Here is a 21,342-nt window from a genome sequence, read left to right on the forward strand (position 1 = left end):
AAAAAAAAAAAAAAAAAAAAAAAAAAAAAGACTGGCATCCACTACTGACTAAGCCAGCCAGGAACCCTGGGAGGCTGGTTTTAAATGTATTCCCATAGCGGGGTGCCTTGGTGACTCAGTGGGTTAAGTGTGTGACTTTGGCTCAGGTCGTGATCTCACAGTTGGTGAGTTTGAGTCCTGCATCAGGCTCTCTGCTGGTGGAGAGGCTGCTTCAGATCCTCTGTCCCCCTGTCTGCCTCCCCCACTTGCATGTGTGCTTGCTCTCTCTCCCAAAAATAAATAAAAACAGAAAAACAAACAAATAAATGTGTTCCCGTAGGGAGATAAAATATTTGCCTTGAAGAAAGGCCCTCTAGGGATGCAGTGACTTCATCAAAGAATTCACTATACAATATTAGCTGGTTAGTTATATGAAGAATTTTGTTTTTGTTTTTATTTTTTTAAAACATAACTTTAAAAAGCTTTATTTACTTATTTATTTCTAAGTAATCTGTAGAGCCAATGAGGGACTTGAACTCATGACCCTGAGATCAAGAGTCACATGCATGCTCTTCTGACTGAGCCATCCAGGTGTCCCTGTTTTTGTTTTTAATGCGTGCTATCAAAGACTTTTAAATACTTTCTCTACATTTTGGTAATTTCTCATAGTCTGGGTCCCACCTGCTCAGAAAACTCACATCCTCAGTCTCTTTTACAGCTAGGATACAGGCTTGTGACCTAGGTTTGAACAGTCATTTACACAGTGAGACTTGTATATAGAAGCAAGCATAGTGAGGTAGCTGTCATGTGTAGGTGAATTGATGGTCTGTGATTCCATTTATCAGTATCTTAGAAACTTTGGTATTTTCCCACAGCTCTTGAATGTTTTTGTCTGTTTTTTCAACTCTATTTTCTCTTAGTGTTTTGGTTGGGGTAATTTCTGTTGACTAATTTTCAAGTTTATGGATTCTTTGCTTGGCTGAGTTGAGGCTAGTGAACAGCCTCTTGAAGGAACTCTTCATTTCTCTTAACTGCACTTTTTATTTTTAGCACTTTTGTTTTCTTCTTACAGTTTCCATCTCTGGGCTGAATTACCCCTGATTTTGCATGTTGTTCTCTTTTTAGGTTAGAGCTCTAAACATGTTACCCGTAATATTTTAAATTTCATTGTAGATATTTCCAAAATCTAATTCTCTATGTAGATCTGATATGTTCTTTGTCTTTTCTGAGTGTTGTTTTTCTTTGCCTTTTCTTACACCTTGTGATTTATTTTCCTTGTTGCAAGCTTGATTTATTTTGTAGAACAGTAGAGACTGAGGTACATAACTTTTATGTGTGTAAATGGGCATATCTTTCCTGTGCTAGGCCTTTGGTGCAGAGATTTGAGTTAGTCTAGTTAGGATTTGGGCTGGGTTTGAGTCTGATTGTTGCTACGGTTACCCTCAGTGAACCTCAGGCTTCAGATTCTTGGTAGAGATAGTTTATGATTAGGGTGGGAGTTGGTTTATTTTGAGTTTCAGGTGTTCTTTTGAACTGTGGTTTACGGAGGGTCTCCTTACATGCACTTGTTCTTCTGTCCCTCTGCCAGTAAGTAATATTCTGCCGTTTACTAGAAGTTGGTCACTGGAAGTTGGCTGGCTTGGAGGAGGGGAGTGATGGTGAGGTGTCTTTTGTTCTGGTTAAACCTCAGGTTTAGGCCTGCATCAGTGTTCCACAGTCTTGCCCCACTTAGCTATTGTGGTGGGCTCAGTGTGGGATCCTGCCCCTCTGCTAGGAGTAGGGGACTCACCCCTTTCCCAAGCCGCAGTGAGTTTTTGCTAGTGCTGTAAGGGTAGAAGCACTTATTGGCCTTGATGAGGGATTTTCTTCCATAGTGGAGATAGGGAGAGAGGGACCTGGGTGTTTTCTTGTTTCTGAGGCACAGCTGCACTTCCCTTCCCCCAGGTCTGCATCACAATGGGCATCCTCAGTGCCCTTACCTCCCTGTGAGTGCCTGGTGGGGTTGGTGGAGGAAGATCCTGCAGAAGGTTGGGGTCTCCCTAATTTCTGTGACCCCCTCAGAGGCTTCACACTGTCCCTTCAGCAAAGCCACGTCGGGTTTTTATCAACTTGCCAATTTTTCTAGCTGCACTCCTCTTATCAGTGTCTGGTGGCAGTCTACCCCAGGTGAGCACAAGGTTGTCTCCTTCAAGGTCCTGTCTCCTGAGATTTTGAGCCAACTGGTTGTTCTAAGATGGGTTTTTAAAAGTTATGAATCGGGGTGCCTGGGTGGCTCTGTCGGTTAAGTGTCTGACTTCGGCTCAGGTCATGATCTCACGGTTCGTGGGTTCGAGCCCCGCGTCGGGCTTAGCTCAGAGCCTGGAGCCTGCTTCAGATTCTGTATCTCCCTCTCTCTGACCCTCCCTGCTCATGCTCGCTCTCTCTCTCTCTCAGAAATAAATAAAAGATTAAAAAAAATTTTTTTAAGTTATGAATTTGAAATTAGTCCAGGCCTTTTTCATTGTAAGGGTGGGCAGCTATATTCCTTCCAGCTTTTTATTCTAGGGTGGAAGACAAGTTTGGTTACCCTTAAAATTTTAACATGCACATTTAACTAAGTCTAAATTATTATCCCTAACCTCCTGAGTAAGGCAAAGATTTTAAAATGGCTTACCTTTTAACCCCCATCCCCTATTTCATGTTAGTTATTTATGCTTTAGTTTTGCTTAAGTCACCTTAAGCCTATATAAAACTAGTGAATGTTTACTCATCAACATGTTTTCCACATTTCTTTCTTTTACCATTCTTCATTCACCCCATTTCTTCATTTTGAGCTTAGTTTCCTTTTTTCTTTTTATAAATAATGTTCTTACGTAATTCTTTCATTAAAGGCCTGTTAGTAATAGACTTGATCTTTGTATTTCTGAAAGTCTTAACTTCATTTTTTCTCTTGAATGATTGTTGAGCTGGGTACAGAATTTATGTTGATAGTTATTTTCCCTCAGCACTTTGATATTATTCTCTTGTGTTTTGACAAGTCTTGTTAATGAGAAGTCTTTAGTCAGTTCAGGTATAATTTCTTTGTAGGTAATTATCTTTTCCCTTGGGGTACCTTTAAGATTTTGCTCTTTGTTTTTGGTCTGCAGTTTTTTGGTGATATTTCTACGTGAGAAATTGTTTTTATTTGGCTTTTATTTGGCATACTCCATCAGTCTGAAGACTCCTTATGCCTTCAGTTATTAAAAAAAAAAAATCCTTAGCCTTTAGCTTTTAAAATCTTGCTTCCCATTTTCCATTTCTAGAACTATTTAGATAATGTGTTGTATCTTTTCATTGGATCCTCTCTGTTGCTTAAATTTTATTTAATGTTTTCCTTTATTAAATTTCTGGGTGATTTCCTGACAGCCATCTTACAACTGACTAATTTCTCTTTAGCTGTGTTTAATCATTTGGTTAAACTATTACTTGAGAATTTTCACTAAAAACACTTGGCTATTTTTTTAAATGTAAAAATCTGTGTTTGTACAAATCTACTTTTAGATCTTCTAAGGGCATTTTCTTGTCATTTCTTTGAACATTTAAACATATAATTATGTTTGTCTCCTTTGGATTATTAGTTGTAGTTCTTGAGGAGTGAGTTCTCTGATTTGTTTGCCCGCTCTCCCTCTAAATTTTGCTTGTTGGAGTTTGCTACATTTGACAATTTGGGAATTATTTGCTTGTGCCTGGCTTGTGGAATGCTGCTTTTGAGTGGTTTTGCGCTTGTCTCTGATGGGACCCTTTGGGATGGGATTTCTGAAATCCAGAGAGTGGTGTGAATTGGACTCCTTATCTGTGGTGGAGCAGAGACAGGTTTTCCCTTTTTGCTTTGGTCATTCCTACAACACACAGCCCTGGGCTTCTGTGTATAGTTTTTTCTTTCTTTAAACATTTAAAAAAATATATTTATTTATTTTTGACAGTGGAAGAGGGAATGCATGGGGAAAGGGCAGAGAAAGAGGGGGACAGAAGATCTGAAGCAGGTTCTGTGCTGACAGCAGAGAGCCCAATGCAGGGCTCAGACTCATGAACTGTGAGATCATGACCTGAGCTGAAGTCAGCTGCTTAACTGACTGAGCCACCCAGGCACCCCTCTTTTTTCTTATACATTCAAGGATAGCCCTTTGTATCCCTTGGCTTTATGCTGGTGGTTCACTTCCAGCTTCTTTCCCATGCGCAGATTTTAGGCTGGTTCATCTCTGGTTTCCTGGTCCCATAATCATTTGAGTTTGTAGCCATTGGTTTAGACAGCAGGAGTGAGTAGGTCTTTGTCTTATGACAAGGAAGAGAAAGGTCTTTCTCTTATGTTAAGGAAGAATCTCATTTAATAAGCTCTTGTTTTGCAGCCACTCCTTTCTATTTTGGTCTCTCTGTTGGTCAGGAAATAGTTCATCCATTTAAGAAAGAACTAGGGTTCATCCATTTAAGAAAGAACTAGGAAGTAGTTGCAACCACAGGCATCCTCTAAGTTGAATAGATTATTCACCAAAAGTGCATTTATCATTGGTTGTGTAGAACACAGTTCAGATTCTCTGATAGGAACTATGCATGTTATTTTAAAAAAATGTGTTTCCCAGGTAATCCTTAGGAGTCTGTTCGTATCATGAGGTAGTTGAAATTCGCATAGACTTGTGAGCTCTTTGGGATTGTAGTCAGTATGTAGTGGGTGATTTTTGTGAGGAAGTACATTTTAACAGTCTCAGTTAGAGAACGGAGTCTGGTATTTTCCAACCTGATTTGGTCTTCTCTGTTGTGACCTGCCAGCTACCAGTCCCTGTTAATTGTTACATACTCTGGCCACTGGGGCTCCTGTTTGGCTCAGTTGCTTAAGCGTCCAACTTCTTTCTGCTTATGTTATGATTGTGTCATGATCTCATGGTTCATAAGTTTGAGCCCCACATCGGCCTTTCCACTGTCAGCACAGAGCCCCACTTTGGAGCCTGTCTTCCTCCCTCTCTGCCGCTCCCTTGCCTGTGTGCATGCACATGTTCTTTCTCTCAAAAATAAATGAACATTAAAAAAAAAAAAAACTCTGGCCACTGTTCTCAAGCCTGCCACCAAATCATCTCCTCTCCTACTCAGCACGTAGCCTTGCCTCCATTCCACTGAGAATATTGAGGGCCATTTGGCAGATTTTCTGCAGCTTCTAGCTCCATCTACAAATTTCTCAGTCCTTCTCTCTCCAGAGCTGTTGTTTTCCTCCTGTCTCAGAAGATGAGGTGCTTCTGTTCTTCCAGGCCAGTTCCTTGCCTGATGCCCTTTACTTCAGTGCTGCTGCTTTTGCAGTGTTTTTCCATCAGTTATTCCCCCTCTTCCTCCTCATCCTTTATCCCTGTAACTCTCAACCGTGGGCATTTTGCCCCACAGGGGATATTTTGCAGTGTCTGAAGACATTTTTGGTTGTCACAACTTGGGTTGGGGATGATGGTATGTATGCTCCTAGATCTGGTGGGCAGAGGCCAGGGATGCTGCTAAACATCTTACAGTGCACAGCACAACCCCTCCCCGCCCCCCCCAGCACAGAATTGATCTGTTCTAAAATGTTATTGGTAGTGCTGAAGTTGAGTAACCTTGTTACATCCTTAGTCTTGCATTTTGACTTCTTTGTTTTATTCTGATCTTATTCCTAAGGTTCTCATCTTCGAAAACCCTCCCTAAACCACTTGTCCATTCCTCTCCTACCTACCTACCTACCTACCTTTCTCCTCTCCTTCTCCAAACTTCTGAGAGGGCGGTCTGTATGTAATCTATCCATTTCTCATTCACTTCTTAAACTTCAACTCTTGCTCTCTGACTTCTCACTCTCACACTATTTAAACTGTTTTTGCTGAGATCAGTTGTGGTCTCGTGTGCTCCATTTAGTAGATTCATTCAGTTCTAATTTTACTTGACATTTCTTTTGCACCTGACACCGTTAATCACTATCTCCTTGAAGCAGTGTATTCCCTTGGTGTCTGTTTTCTCTTTGTCTACAGCCTCTGTTTTCTTGTCCCAATCCACTTACTCCTTACATACTGCTCTTACCTGGGTTTGACGTCTTGGCCAAGTGTAATCATAGGTCATTGTCTCAATTACATCCAGAGTTTCATTTCTACTTATATGCAGATGTTTTTCTTTCTTTTTTAGATGCAGATATTTTTCTAATTTCCTCCCCCATTTTTCTCTACAAGCTTCAGACTCATTCTTAATGACCTTCTGGAAATCTACACTTGAGCATTCTTACAGGTACCTTGTACTGAGCACTTCTAATGTGAAGTACAGCAGCCTTTCCTTGAACTTGTCCTCCTTAATTGAAGAAAAAAATCTCTTACTGGTTCTATCGTCCACTTAGTCTCCTAAGGTGATTAGCTTGGGTCTTGTCAGACTCCAGATACGTTATCTAGAGTTGCTAGTATGATACAAAATGTGATTGTGATCATATCACTGATCTGCTTGAGAGCCTGCAACTGTGCTCTCTAGCTGACAGAAGGAGAAAGGATAGGCTGAATTGCCTTATATGGTGTGTTAGGCTCTCTTTGGTATGTTCTCTGCCAACCTACCTCTACAGCCTCACATCCTTTCCCTGTCAGCCTCAAACACTATTCTCTGACAAGGAGAGCTCCCCATAAAATTCTGTTTCAAATGTGCTGTCTTGCTTGTGCTCTCTCCTTTGCCTGAAATGCAGTGTTTTTCTGTAGAGTTGCTACCTCTGTGGGTGGTGGGACTCCCTATTCTTCATGGAAGCTACAGTTAATTGGCACCTTTCCCCACTTCTCTGTTATTGAATAGTCTTTGTCTGAGTTATAATTTTGGAGATCCAGGACTGGGTAAATGCAGGCATTAGTCCTGCAGAAAGAAGGCAGGGATTGGGTATGGATAAAGGTTTTTACAGCTTTTTTATTATGTCGTTACTACTAAGCCATTTCTTTTCTTAGTCCTTACTACCTATAGTTTTATTATCTTTCAAAGATTCTTCTGGAAAAATGTATCTTTTGGGGGAGATATCTTTTATTGGCCTACATGAAGATGTGGGTGTTTGAGCTCTACTGGGCTCTGCCACCCATTCAAACAAAAATTTTTTTAAAGTAGGCTCCATACCCAGTGTGGGGCGTGAACTCACTATCCTGAGCATCCTCAGCATGCTCTGCAGCTGAGTCAGCCAGGTCCCCCCCCCCCACCGCCCCATGCCACCTGTTCAATCATAACCTGCTGCCTCGTAGCTCCTTAGGATTCCTCACTGATTTGCCTGCTAGGGGCACTTCCTGCATTCCCCAGGCCAGGGCTGCTCTGGTGTTTTTGTTTTGTTTTGTTTTATTTTTTGTTTATTTTTTGTCTTTTTCCCTTATTTCAGTGGGTTTTAGTGTAGAAGGAAAAGTAAACGTGTTTGTTAGCCGTTATGAAGCAGAACTTCAGTACTCTACCTCATGTAGTTTCTCCTTTTTTCCTCTGTTGTAGACATCATGGCAAAGAATCTCTTTTATTATTTTTTAAATTTTACTTATTTATTTGCAAAGAATGTCTTTTATTTTTGAAAAAAATTTTTAGGCTTATTTATTTATTTTGAGAGAGAGTGAGAGCAAGAGCGAGCAATGGGGGAGGAGCAGAGAGAGAGAGAGGGAGAGAGAGAACCCCAAGTAGGCTCTTCATTGTTAGTGCGGAGTCCGATGTGCGGCTTGAACTCACTAACCATGAGATCATGACCTGAGCTGAAATCAAGAGTCAGATGCTTAACTGACTGAGCCACCAAGAATGTCTTTTAAAGTGAATCCTTGCACATATCTTTGATCATGTTCTTAGGACACTAGTCTTAGATTTCCTGTGAGAATCACTGAGGGTGGTGATAGGTGATACTGACAAGATTGTGTCATACCTGTGAAAGTTGTGAAGCAAACACTGATAATTCACCTAAGGAAAGGTTGCCAGTTAAAAATGTTTACTGTTTTGGCCAGCGTGGTCAAATAGTTTCTCCTTATTGGTTTTTGTTGGATTAAAAAAAAATTACTTCTAAGATTGAACATTTACTTATTGGCCATTTGTATTTTTCTTTGTACATTTTCTTTACATGTTAAACACTTAAAAAAAATTCTCCTTTGTAGGGTTCACTCATTTCTTTCCTTTTAACATTCTTTCCTTTTAACATGAAATAAGCAAATGCTGCCAAATGTAAGATCCATTGCTCTTTCTTTTTTAAAAATGTTTATTTATTTGGGGGTGCCTGGGTGGCTCAGTTGGTTAAACGTCCACTTCAGCTCAGGTTATGATCTCACGTCTTGTGAGTTCCAGCTATGTCAGGCTCTGTGCTGACAGCTCGGAGCCTGTAGCCTTTGGATTCTGTGTTTCTCTGCTCCTGCTCTGCTCATGCACATGCTCTCTCTCTCGCTTAAAAATGTCTCTCTCTTAAAAATGAATAAACATTAAAATAAAAAAAAAACTTTATTTAATTTGAAAGAGAGCATGAACTGGGGATGGGCAGAAAGAGGGAGAAAGAATCCCAGTCTCTGCTGTCAGCACGGGTCCTGACGTGGAGCTTGTTCTCAGGCAACTGAGATGACCTGAGCCAAAATCAAGAGTCAGATACTTAACTAACTGAGGCACCCAAGCACCCCTTACAATGTGGTTTTGACCAGATATCCTTTTTCTATCTCCTTTCAGATGTGTAAATCTCTGGGTTATTAATTAATTCACTGGGTGTTGTGATAGTCAATGAAACGTAAACATGAAAGCACTTTGCAAATTCTATAATATCATCATCATCATTATTTATAATAATCCTTAAGTGTTTTCAACCAAATTTTGCTGGAATGTGCTCTCTTCTATTGGCTCATACAACTTAACTGTAACCCCATACATCTTCCCAGACCTAGTTCAAATCCACTTTACTATGTAAAACATAACCTTTCCAGTCTAAAACGAGTACACTTTTCTTTGAACATTTACAGCCATTGTGATTTGTATGGTTTATTTGGTAATCATGAACCTGCATTGTCTAATCTTGCCTGTTGTCTTTTTTTTTTTTTTTAAAGAATTTTTATATTTAAGTAATCTCTACACCCAACGTGGGGCTCAAACTGACAACCCCGAGATCAGGAATTGAATGCTCTTCTTTTAAAAAAAATAAAATTTTTTAAAAATGTTTTATTTATTTCTAAGAGAGAGAGAGAGAGACAGCGTGAGCAGGGGAGGGTCAGAGAGAGAGGGAGTGACAGACTCTGAAACAGGCTCCAGGCTCTGAGCTGGCAGTCAGCACAGAGCCCGACACGGGGCTCGAACCCACAAACCGCGAGATCATGACCTAAGCGAAAGTCGGACGCTTAACCGACTAAGCCACCCAGGCGCCCCAGGAATTGAATGCTCTTCTGACTGAGCCAGCCAGGTGCCACCAGTGTCCTCTGTCTTGTATGAACCATACTCCTAAGGCCATCCTGTCTCTGTAGTGGGTCCAGTTTTGATTTCTTGAAAGTGGAGCAGTAATTTAGACAACTTACAAAACCATCTAGTGCAGAATTGTAGATTTTAATAGCTTTTCCCTCTTTTTTTAAACATTATCTAACTCATATCCAATTTGACAGTCACTTTTTTTTCAAAGTAAACTGTGTCCCCAGTGTGGGGCTCTAACTCCCGACCCTGAGATCAAGCCAGCCAGGTACCCTGACAGTCATATTTTTTAAAAAGTTTATTTATTTATTTTGAGAGAGAGCGAGTGAGAGTGTGCATGTGCAAGTGGGGTCGTGGCAGAGGGGGAGGGTGAGAGAGAATCCTAAGCAGTCTCCATGCCCAACAATGAGCCCAATGTGGGGCTAAATCTCATGATACTGAGATCATGACCAAAGCCAAAATCAGGAGTCAGACACTTAACCGACTAAGCCCCCAGGCGCCCCCAGTCACATTTTTAAAGTGACGCATTACCTTTATGACATCTTACGAAAGCATACAACCTAATTTTCACAGAAACTGCAACTTTCTTTTAATTGGTTTATATACTAGTTGGTTGAAAACCATGCGATGGCTATTAGAAGAGGAGTTGACGTCGTTTTGGGAAAGAACTGCAACTGACTTTTGAATGCTAAGCATGCAGCAGCTCCATTTAAGGGAGCAGAAGTATGAAGTTGAACTAAACAGTTATCGATTAGCCAGAAACATTTGTATGGTTGGCATTAGTCAGTCTGTTTCACAGAAGTAATGGGGTTTGGTAACTGCTAGGTCTATTAAGAGAAATGCCAGAGGCCAATATGGCTTGAGTGCCACAGTGCAAATGGACTTTTGTAATACATTTATCCTTTCCTAAACATCCATTTTCCATGAATGACACATTTTTTTTGAACAGTATAACAAAGATAGCTGAATTATTCAGAGTACCTGGAGAGAATAAGGTACTCTGTACAAATAAGATCACTGTGTAGCCTTTTCCTCAAGTAGAGTTTCACTTTTCTCCTGGACATAGATAGTTTCTATCTCTTCTGGGCATGTAAAACACCTTGCATATACTTTTTTGCATTTCTCATGTGTACTTAATTCACCTGTTTGGCTCTTCCTTTAAGGAACTTTTGTATACCATGTCTGATCCATAGTTGGTGCCCAAAAATTGAATGGAGAAGTTCTGGCCATTTAAACAGATGGTACAACCCAATCTTGCTGAGAGTACAGTTTTTGTTGATGTGCCATAAGAAAATAAGCCATTAGTATCTATACATTTAGTTTAGAAAATATTTTAGTATAATTATACTCAACTGAGTATATTCATACATGCAAGGTACTGTACTATGTCTACAAAGGCACTGGATTTGATAATATGGTTCTTGGGGCACCTGGGTGGCTCAGTCAATTAAGTGTTATGATCTTGTGGCTCATGAATTGGAGCCCTACGTCGGGCTCTTTGCTGACGGCTTGGAGCCTGGAGCCTGCTTTGGATCCTGTGTCTCCCTCTCTGCTCCTGTCCCGCTCGCGATCTGTCTCTGTCTCTCAAAAATAAACATTAAAAAAAATTAAAACATAATACTGGTTCTTGTCTGTGGACATGTATTTTAATAGTACAGTGGGACTATGTGGAGAGGAAAGAGTAATTAGAGCCTGGAGGAATTTGTGCAGTAATCATGGTAGATAGTACCTGAACTGGGCTGTGAATGCTAACACCAGTTAGAGCTTTTCAGCATGTATTTATTGCTTTATGGCATTTGGATGGTAGTCTGGATGTCCTTCAAACTCTTCTTGCTTTTTTCTGTCACACACTCCCAGTCTTCTTACTCCTGTTTCTAGCCTTCTTCCCCTGCAGAATCTTTGCTTTAGCATTCTGCCTTTGGCCACATTCCTCTTTCTGCCCTTGGTGTCGTGTTTTATTGTTTTAACTATAACCCTGACCTTCTGGAAAGAGGCTTTTCTCTGTTCTACACATTCACACCATTTCATCATTGTTCCTCTTATAGCATTTCTCCTCTCTCTCCCCACTATAGTTATGTATGTACATACCCTCTACTGGACTGTAGCTTCTGAGAGCAAGTTGCATCTTTGTAGTTCTAAAAGTATCCAGTATACAGTTTTATAAGTAGTAGGTACCACATAATCTTTTAAATTCAGCTTCTTTCCCCAAACTCAGTGCCTCTTTCAGACTCCCGTTCATGGTACTAGAGTTCTGCCTTTAATTCCAGCCTGGTCAGCAAGTTCTGCTGCTTCTGTCTTCAAAATGTTATTTGTAGCCACACCATTCTTACCACTTTCATCAAGTCATGCCAAAAAACCCAAAAAAACAAAAACCAAATACTGAGTGCAGGTTTTATCTATCTAGGTGTGGAAAACAATTATTACAGATTAGTCCTTGCCGTAAGAATACCAGCGGGAAAGAGAGAATTCATCTGGCACTTTTTTGAAACAATGTTTATTGAACACTTCTTTGTGCTGGGTGCTGTTGTAGCATGAATGTATTTTGGAGTCATTTTCCACAGGCTGCTCACTTCCAGGGGGAAGAGGCCTAGAAAACAACAGCTCCTGGATCTCCTTTGTTCTAATGTGCGTTTTCCTCCCAGGCTTTAGCATTTCTGAAATCCAGATGAGTCGTAAGCTAGCCATGTATGTTTAATGTAGTTTTTTATTCCCCTTTCAAGAGCTTTTAAATTGATGGTGCTTACAACTAGTAGAACCTTATAATCGAGGAACTGTACAGTATATCAGTGGTAAGTATTATGATAGAAGTATGTGTGGAATTGTACTGTCAAATATGGTAGCTTATAGCCACATGTGGGTACTTAAATTTAAGCTTTAATTAGACATTAAATTGATTAAATTTAAGGTTAATGAAATAAAATGAAGATTCAGTTCTTCATCGCACTAGCCACAATTCAAGTACCCAGTTGTTTGATTAGTGGCTATTGTATCGGACAGTGTAGATCTAGAATATCTTCATCATTACAGAATGTTTATGATTATACTTGTAGAGTGTGGTTCCACAATTATACTGGGGGAGTTGTAGAGGCTTTAGTCACTTAACTTGCTGGCATTGCTATCATATGTATTTCTTCAAGGATGTCAGGGAACTTGTCTTTTCTTTGTTTTCTTCTGTGTTTCTTTGGTTTTGCCTCAGGGCATGGGATAGTAAGTAGTAGGTACCCAGAAGCAAACAACTGGAGTGTTAAACAGTTTGGATAAAGGGGGGCGGGAGGAGCCTCTGTATTTTCATAACAGGAAGTAGCTTAGTTGGTTTTATTCAGTGTATGCTAGTTTCCTTTTTTAAAGAGGGGTTTTGTTTTAAAGCAGAGTGCTTATTTTTATTCCTTTCAACTTTATTGAGGTATATTGACAAATATAATTGTATATATTGAAAATGTGCAAAGTGATAACTTGATATATGTATGCATTGTGACATGATGACCCTAATCAAGTTAATTAACACATCCATCACTTCATAGTTCCTTGGTTTATTTGTTTGTTTTGTTTTGGTGACTATGCTTAACATCTCTCTTAGCAAATTTCACGTATACAATATAGTATTATTAACCAAAGTAACCATGCTGTACACTGGATCTTCAGAACTTATTTTTCTTGGGGCACCTGAGTGGCTCAGTCAGTTGGGGGGCCGACTTCGGCTCAGGTCATGACCTCACGGTTTGCGGGTTCGAGCCCCACATCTGGCTCTGTGCTGACAGCTAGCTCAGAGCCTGAAGCCTGTTTTGGATTCTGTGTCTCCCTCTCTCTATGATGCTCCCCTTCTCACACTGTCTCTCTCTCTCTCTCTCTCTCTCAGAAATAAATAAAAAATGTTAAAAAAAAGAACTTATTTATCTTTTTTTTTAAATGTTTTATTTCTAGGAGAGAGAGAGAGAGAGACAGCGTGAGCAGGGGAGGGTCAGAGAGAGAGGGAGTCACAGACTCTGAAACAGGCTCCAGGCTCTTGAGCTGGCAGTCAGCACAGAGCCCGACGCGGGGCTCGAACCCACGAACCGCGAGATCATGACCTAAGCGAAAGTCGGACGCTTAACTGACTAAGCCACCCAGGCGCCCCAGAACTTATTTATCTTATAACTGAAAGTTTTGTATGGTTGGACCAACATCTTTCCCTTTCCCTATCTCCTGGCAATCACTGTTATACTGTTTCTACGAACTTAACTTTTTTTTTTTTTAAAGATTCCACATATAAGTGATACCATAAAGTATTGTCTTTCTCTGGCTTATTTCACTTAGTATAATGCCCACTATGTTGATTCAGGTTGTTGCAAACTGCAGAGTTTCCTCTTGCCCTCCCCTCTTTTATTTATTTAAAAAAAATTTCTTAATGTTTATTTTTGAAAGACAGATCACAAGTGGAGGAGGGGTAGAGAGCGAGGGAGACGTAGACTCCAAAGCAGGCTCCAGGCAGCCTGATGTGGGGCTCAAACCCACCAACCACAAGATCCTGACCGACACTTCAGGTCAACTGAGCTACCCAGGTGCTCTTCCTCGCTCTTTTAAATAGCTGAATAGTATTCCATTGTACATTATACCACATTAAAAAAATTCTTTTTTTGGTTTTACTTTTTTAATGTTTGTTTATTTTGAAAGAGAGAGAGAGAAAGAGATAGCGTGAGCAGGGGAGGGGCAGAGAGAGAAGGAGACATAGAATCTAAGGCAGGCTTCAGGCTCTGAGCCAATAGCACAGACCCTGACATGGGGCTTGAATCCATGAGCGAGATCATGACCTGAGCTGAAGTTGGATGCTGAACTGACTGAGCCACTCAGGCGCACCCCAAAAAATTTTATTCTTGAGAGAGAACAAGCGTGTGGGCAGAGGAGGGCAGAGAGAGGAAAAGAGAGAATCCCAAGGAGGCTCTGCACTGTCAGCACGGAGCCTGATGTGAGGCTCCTTAACTAAGGAGCCGTACCACATTTTCTTTATCCATTCATCTATTGATAGACGTTTAGGTCGTTTCCATATCTTGGCTATTTAAGGAATGCTTTAGTGAACATGGAGTGTAGATATCTCTTCAAGGTACTAATTTTGCTTCCTTTGGATAAAAACACAGAAGCTAGATTACTGGATTGTATAGTAGCTCTATTTTTAATTTTTTGAGGATTTGGAGGATTTTTAAAAAATGTTTATTTTTGAGAGGGGGGGAGGAAGAACAGAGAGAGAGGGAGACAGAGGATCCAAAGCAGGCTCCTTGCTGACAGTAGACAGCCTGATGCGGGGCTCCACCTCATGAACCTTAAGATCATGACCTGACCTTAAGGCAGATGTTTAACCTATAGACCCACCTAGGTGCCCTAGGATTTAGAGGATTTTTAAAAGAAATTAAATCACATTGGAAATTTAAGAATTGTTACCTAGGTTCTTACCACTTATCAAGTGGCATTCAGCAGGTGACCTTTCTGTTAGAAGACTATGGTTTGATGGGATGTACTACAATGAAAATTTCCACGTTTCTCAATTTGATATTTGCAGTACTATATGTCATTACTCAGGGAAGATATGAGGGGCCTGGCTAGCTCAGTGGTAGAGCTTATGACTCTTCATCTCAGGGAAGATATAATTGGACATGATAGATATATTTATGTGAACTATTCACTCCCATGGATTTCTCAGTGAATGTGGTTTGCAATGATTGCAGCCATAGTTTCCTGAATCTGTTTTTTCCCATTTTATGGAAAACTCAATTTCATGGTAAAACACAGTTTATCCATTCTCTTGTTAATGGATACTTAGGTGGTTTCTTGATTTTGGCTAATGCAAATAAACTACTATGTACATCTTTTTGTGGGCAGATGCTTTCATTTCTCTTGGGTACACACCTAGGAGGAAAATTGCTAAGCCATAGCATATGTACATAATATCAAACAACTTCTAAAATAGCTATACCAGTTTATGTTTCTTTCTTTTGATACCTCACAAAAGATTAAAGTTTGTCATCTAGGTATATTTACTGTTTTAAGTGTTCTATTTCCCCCAAGCTGTGTGAGTTAAGTCATTAATCACTGCATGTCATGAACCCTTGAGGTCAATTCCAAATAAATCTGAAAATAATACAGCTCTTTCATATTGTTCAGATGGCCCTGAAAGAGTGCAAAAACTAAGCATTCTGTCTTCCTTTGCTTACAGTCTTGATTGACTTTCACGATACATAGTTCTTTGAAGAAACTGGTTCTTGTGCCTTTGTAAATTGTTGTGAGTGCTGTTTTCCTGTTGCTATCTGCCTTGGAAACTAGTGTACTTTGCATGGCAGTGATATGACTAGCTACTATTTGAGGGCCTACAGTGTGAAGTCTGTAGTTGAATAAAGAAAAAGATCCTTTTGAAATGCTCCTAGTTCAATTCAGGAAGTTTCAGACTGAGTTTTTGATACTTGCAAGGTTCTGTCCTAGACATCTCCATGTCCAAAGACCCATAAGGATAAGTTTCTTAACCTCACAATCCTAGTCTAATGAATATAGGAGACACACATAATGATACCAGACCAAATATATTGTCATTAGAGTTACAAATAAACTGCTGTGGGACCTCCATATCACAACATATCACATCTTACTTGGGTTGCAGAGAGAGGAAGGTACCATGTTTGGCTTGGGGGGGTGGAGGGATTGGTGTATGAGGTCATTCTTGAAATTTGCAGTGGTGTTTTGCATGCCAGGGAAAGGGAATTGCTTGATGGAGTCATGGAGCAGGAAAATTTACAGTTCTTTGACTTACAAAGGGGTAAAAACCTATTATTTTTATTTTATTTTATTAAAAAATATTTATAAAGTCTATTTATTTTGAGAGAGAGAGACACAGTGTGAGCAGGGGAGGGGCAGAGAGAAAGGGAGAGAGAATCCTAAGCAGGTTCTGCCTTGCTAGCACAGAGTCCCAAAGCAGGGCTCAGACTCACAAACTATGAGATCATGACCTGAGCCAAAACCAAGAGTTGGACGCTTAACCAGCTGAGCCACCCAGGTACCCCCCGATAAACCCATTCTAAGTTGAAAATATTTTAAGTTGGAAATGCATTTAATACCTAACCTACTGAACATCATAGCTTAACTTACCGTACCTTAAATGTGCTCAAAACACTTATATTAACCTACAGTAGGGTAAAGTCATCAAACACAAAACCTATTTTATAATAAAGTGTTGAATATCTCATGTAATTCATTAATATTGTACTGCAAGTCGAAAACAGAATGATTGTATCAGTTTGTTGACCCTTGTGAGCGCATGGGTGATTGGGAGCTATGGCTTGCTGTAGCTGCCTAGTATTATGAGAGAGTCATACCACATATTGCTAGCCCGGGAGAAGTTCAAAATTCAAAGTATGATTTTTACTGAATTTGGATTGCCTTTGTAAAGTTGAAAAATCCTAAGTTGAACTGTTGTGGGAGCCATCTATAATTTATACCAAGTGGTTCTTGGAGTGTGATCCCTGAACTGATGTCATCAGCATCATGGCCAGGCTTACTGAGCTAGAAATCTGTTAGGTGATACTAGAAATGTGGGTTTTAACAAACTGTCCAAGTGACTGTGATGTACTAAAGTCTGAGAACCACTGGTCTACCCTTGATTGGTCAAAGAATAGTCAATTGCCTTTTGGTTGGCGATTAAGGTTTAAGAAAGGTAGTAGATGAGAACAAGAAGGCTGGGTTATAGCAGGGACCTTGAATACTAGAGTGTGAGTTAAGGGATATCCTGGGAGCTTACTTTAGGGAGAGTAGGCTGATAGACTTTTATTTATTTATTTATTTGTTTCTTTTCTTTCTTTTTTTAATGTTTGTTTATTTTTGAAACAGAGGCAGAGCATAAGCAGGGGAGGAGCAGAGATAGAGGGAGATATAGAACCTTAAGCAGGCTCCAGGCTCTAAGCTGTCAGCACAAAGCCTGATGCGGGGCTTGAACTCACGGACCATGAAATCATAACCTGAGCCAAAGTTGGATGCTTAACCAACTGAGGCACCCAGGCACCCCTATTTGTTTATTTTTTCTTCATGACAACTGTTACTTGATTTTTATTATGTTTTTTTTTTAGTTGACACACAATGTTACATTAGTTTCATGTGTACAGTTTAGTGATTTGACAAGTTTATACGTTATGCTATATTCACAGCAAGTTTAGTTATCATCTGTCCTGTTTATCACTATTACAATATCAATGACTGTGTTTCTTACATTGTGTTTTTATTCTTGTGACATATTTATTCCAGAACTGGAAAGCGTGTTATCTCCCTCTCTCCTTCCCCCATTTTGCCCAAGCCCTCCCCACCCCCTTTTGGCAACCATCAGTTTGTTTTCTGTATTTATAGGTCTGATTATGCTTTTTGTTTATTCTTTTCTTTCTTTTCTTTTAGCTTCATTTATAAGTGGACTCAATGGTATTTATCTTTCTCAGTCTGAATAATTTCACTTAGCATAATACCCTCTTGGTCCATCAATGTTGTTTCAAATGTTATGATCTCATCCTTTTTTGTGGCTGTGTAATATTCCAGTGGTGTGTGTGTGTGTGTGTGTGTGTGTGTGTGTGTGTACGTACGTACACTCACAACATCACAACATTTTCCTTATCCATTTACCTTTTGATGGACATGTAGGTTGCTCCCATATCTTGGCTATTGTGCCTAGTGCTGCAATAAACATAGTGATGCATATCTTTAGAATTGTTTTCATTTTCTTTGGGTAAATACCCAGTAGTAGAATTCTTGGATCATAGGTTATTTCTATTTTTAATTTTTTGAGGAAACTTTATACTATTTTCCACAGGGGCTGCGCCAATTTACATTCCTACCAACAGTGTACAAGGGTTTCTTTTTCTCTTCATCCTTTCTAATACTTGTTATTTTTTTCTCATTTTTATTTTAGCCATTCTAACTAGTGTCAACTGATATCTCATTGTGGTTTTGATTTGCATTTCCCTGATGATTAGTGATGTTGAGCATCTGTAAGCTGACACACTTTTATAGGGTGAATTAAAACTAAATGATATTGGAGGTTCATTTGGGTGACTCAGTTGGTTAAGTGTATGACACTTGACTTCAGCCCAGTTCATGATCTCACAGTTTTGTAAGTTCAAGCCCACGTTGGGCTCTGCACTGGTGGTGTGGAGCCTGCTTGGGATTCTCTCATTCCCCTCTCTCTCTGCCCCTTTCCTGCTCTCTCTCACAATAAATAAGTAAACTTAAAAAAAAAAGATATTGGAAGCTGTGAGGCAAATTAAAGGGAGGAGTCATCTTGGGGATTGAAAGGAGACTGCTGCTGAGAAATAACGTGGCTGGGCCTGTATAGCCAGCTGCGTAAGTGTCCAGACAGAGGCAATGGTCTGAGAAGAAGCTGAGGCATCGAAACTGGTGCTGGGTAAGAGCATAGTGGTGCCTCCTGAAGTAGTGCAGGCAGAAGGTGGAGATGTTGCATGGTACAAGAAGTAGGGTATGGAGGAAGGTCATTTTTTCTAAAAATGGACAGCTTCTTCTCCTGATTGATACAAACTCACTGTAAGAAATTTAGACACTCTAGGGAAGGTGAAGAAGAAAGCAAAATCCCCTCAAATCCCCCATTAGAAGCAGTACATTTTCCTGTTTAAATATTTGAGTGTCTGTAGATTTAAATTCAGTTTTGTATACATGGAATTATACAGTTTTGGAAACAAAATTCCGTAGGCAAGTTAAGTTGATTTTGAACACCTGACAGTGTTTCATATATGAAAGATTATATGCGAGTTAATGTATGTTTAGAAATTGATGGATTTTGTACATTGGAAACCTTGTTTATAGAAGCAGCTAATTGGTAAAGATAGTTTCATTTCACATGGTCATAAAAACATCTTCTCCATACCGGACATTACAGAAGAAATCTGTGGTGAAACAGAATGAGATGCCCTGTTTGCCAACATTAGTCTTGGGAGAAGAACCCCAACTATATTTAAGATGAAACACTGTGGCTTTTATTAGAATAACAGAGTTATTCTGGTGTCTTGTTAGAACCAATTAGTATTGGGCATAACATGGTCTCATACATAGGAACTCAATACCAAGTTCCAGAATTTTCCTTTAATTTTTCATTATTATTTTTATTTTTATTTATTTATTTTTTAATATTTTTATTTATTTCTAGGAGAGAGAGAGAAAGACAGCGTGAGCAGGGGAGGGTCAGAGAGAGAGGGAGACACAGACTCTGAAACAGGCTCCAGGATATGAGCTGGCAGTCAGCACAGAGCCCGACGCGGGGCTCGAACCCACGAACCGCGAGATCATGACCTAAGCGAAAGTCGGACGCTTAACCGACTAAGCCACCCAGGCGCCCCTCATTATTATTATTTTTAAAAATACTTCTATTTTTTTTTTTGAGAGACAGAGAGGGCGCAAGTGAGCAAGGGGCAGACAGAGAATCCCATGAAGGTCAGGGAGAGAGGAGAGAGAGAAGCGGGGCTCATGTTGTACCCAAAGTGAGGTTCATGGTTTACTCGAAGTGGGCCTTGAACTCACAAACCATGAGATCATGACCTGAGCGGAAGTCAGATGCATAACAGACTGAGTAACCCAGCCACCCCCAAAATTCTCCTCTTAAATAGGCAGCTAAATATCAGTGAATTTCCTAAGCATCAAGTGAAGTTGTGAAGTACAGTTTGCTCATTTGTTTATGTGGAAAAATTTTTTTTTCATTCATAGAATATAGCATATTCTATATCATGATTTTTTACTTAAGATATTATAGCTCTTCTATATCAGTAAATATAGTTAAATAATTTTAAAACTTTTTAAAAAGTTTTGTTTTGAGAGAGCATGAGTAGGGGAGGGATGGGGAGAGAGAGAGAGAGAGAGAGAGAGAGAGGTTCCCAAGCAGGCTCAGCTGTCAGCATGGAGCCTCCATGCAGGGTTCAAACCCGCAAATGTTAGGTCATGACCTGAGCCGAAAACAAGAGTCGATGCTTAATTGACTGAGCCACGTCTGCGCCCCTAGCTAAATAATTTTAATGGTGGCATGATTCTCTGTATTCTGTGACATCATTTACTTTATCAATCCTATTGACAACCTTGGGTTGTTTTTTTATTGTTGATTATTATGGACAGCACTGCTGTAGTATACAACCTTTGTAGTATCCATCTTTGCCCATTTGATGTTCTCCTTAGCATAAATCTCTATTAGTAAATTGGTTTTAAATCAAATGGTACTCATAAATTTAAAATATTGATACTTATTGCCAGATTACTCTCCAGAAACCTTTATTTTCCTACCTGCAATGAATGAGTTCACCTATTCCCAGACCTGCGAAAGAACACGAGATGTTTGTTAGTTACTTTTAATCGTTACCACCATATTAGGTTAAAAATGATTTCATTGTATCTCTTTTTTTATTTAATTGATTACTAGTGAAAGTGAACAGCTTTTCATAGATTTATTAGGTAATTATTGTTTCTTTTGTGAAAGGCCTGTTTATATCTGTTCTTTTTTTCTTTTTGTAAGAAAATTTGTAAGATGCTAACCACAATTCTGGGATCATTCCAACTTCTGATCATCAGCAAAGATTCTTTACCTCATTCCCCTGATCTATGTTTGTGTGTGTGTGTGTGTGTGTGTATGTGTGTGTATTTCCAACATTACCAAGCAGTTATCCAGACACCACCTGGGTGTTCTAGAATTCAACTCCATTCTGGCACTATCTACCTGGAGATACCAACAGATCCCACAGAGTAAGTCCTAAAAGGTTCCCGCTGTGTGCCCTGCCATAATCCCTTTCTGAGGACAATCCAAGTCCAGGTATGGTCAGTTGGACTTCTGATTGACTGGCTGTTTATTGGAAGTTCCAATCTTTGTCTCTTTTTTTAAATTTTGTAAATCAGGAGGTATACATATTCACCCTTTGACTTTTTAAGCTATTTTGTAATGAAGCATGATAAATAATAAGATATATAAGACATCAGTGAACAGCCCAGTGTATTGTCACAAAG

General features: G+C 39.7%; 1 protein-coding gene across 5 annotated transcripts in view; it reads left to right on the plus strand.

Annotated features, from left to right (window-relative positions):
* Positions 1 to 21,342, plus strand: part of CDKL5 (cyclin dependent kinase like 5) — a 213,767-nt gene that overhangs the window by 12,682 nt on the left and 179,743 nt on the right. The window contains exon 1 of one of the 5 annotated variants that reach the window (XM_039247369.1): positions 2,036 to 2,145. The exons of 3 other annotated variants lie outside the window; for them this stretch is intronic. The gene's annotated coding sequence lies outside the window, so the exon portion shown is untranslated. Of the gene's footprint in view, positions 1 to 2,035; positions 2,146 to 21,094; positions 21,152 to 21,342 lie in introns of those variants that run through there. One more of the 5 variants, XM_039247368.1, reaches the window with a different exon arrangement.

The sequence above is a fragment of the Hyaena hyaena genome, unplaced genomic scaffold, assembly GCF_003009895.1.
Source record: "Hyaena hyaena isolate Hyena2069 unplaced genomic scaffold, ASM300989v1 scaffold_295, whole genome shotgun sequence".
Lineage (NCBI taxonomy): Eukaryota > Metazoa > Chordata > Mammalia > Carnivora > Hyaenidae > Hyaena > Hyaena hyaena.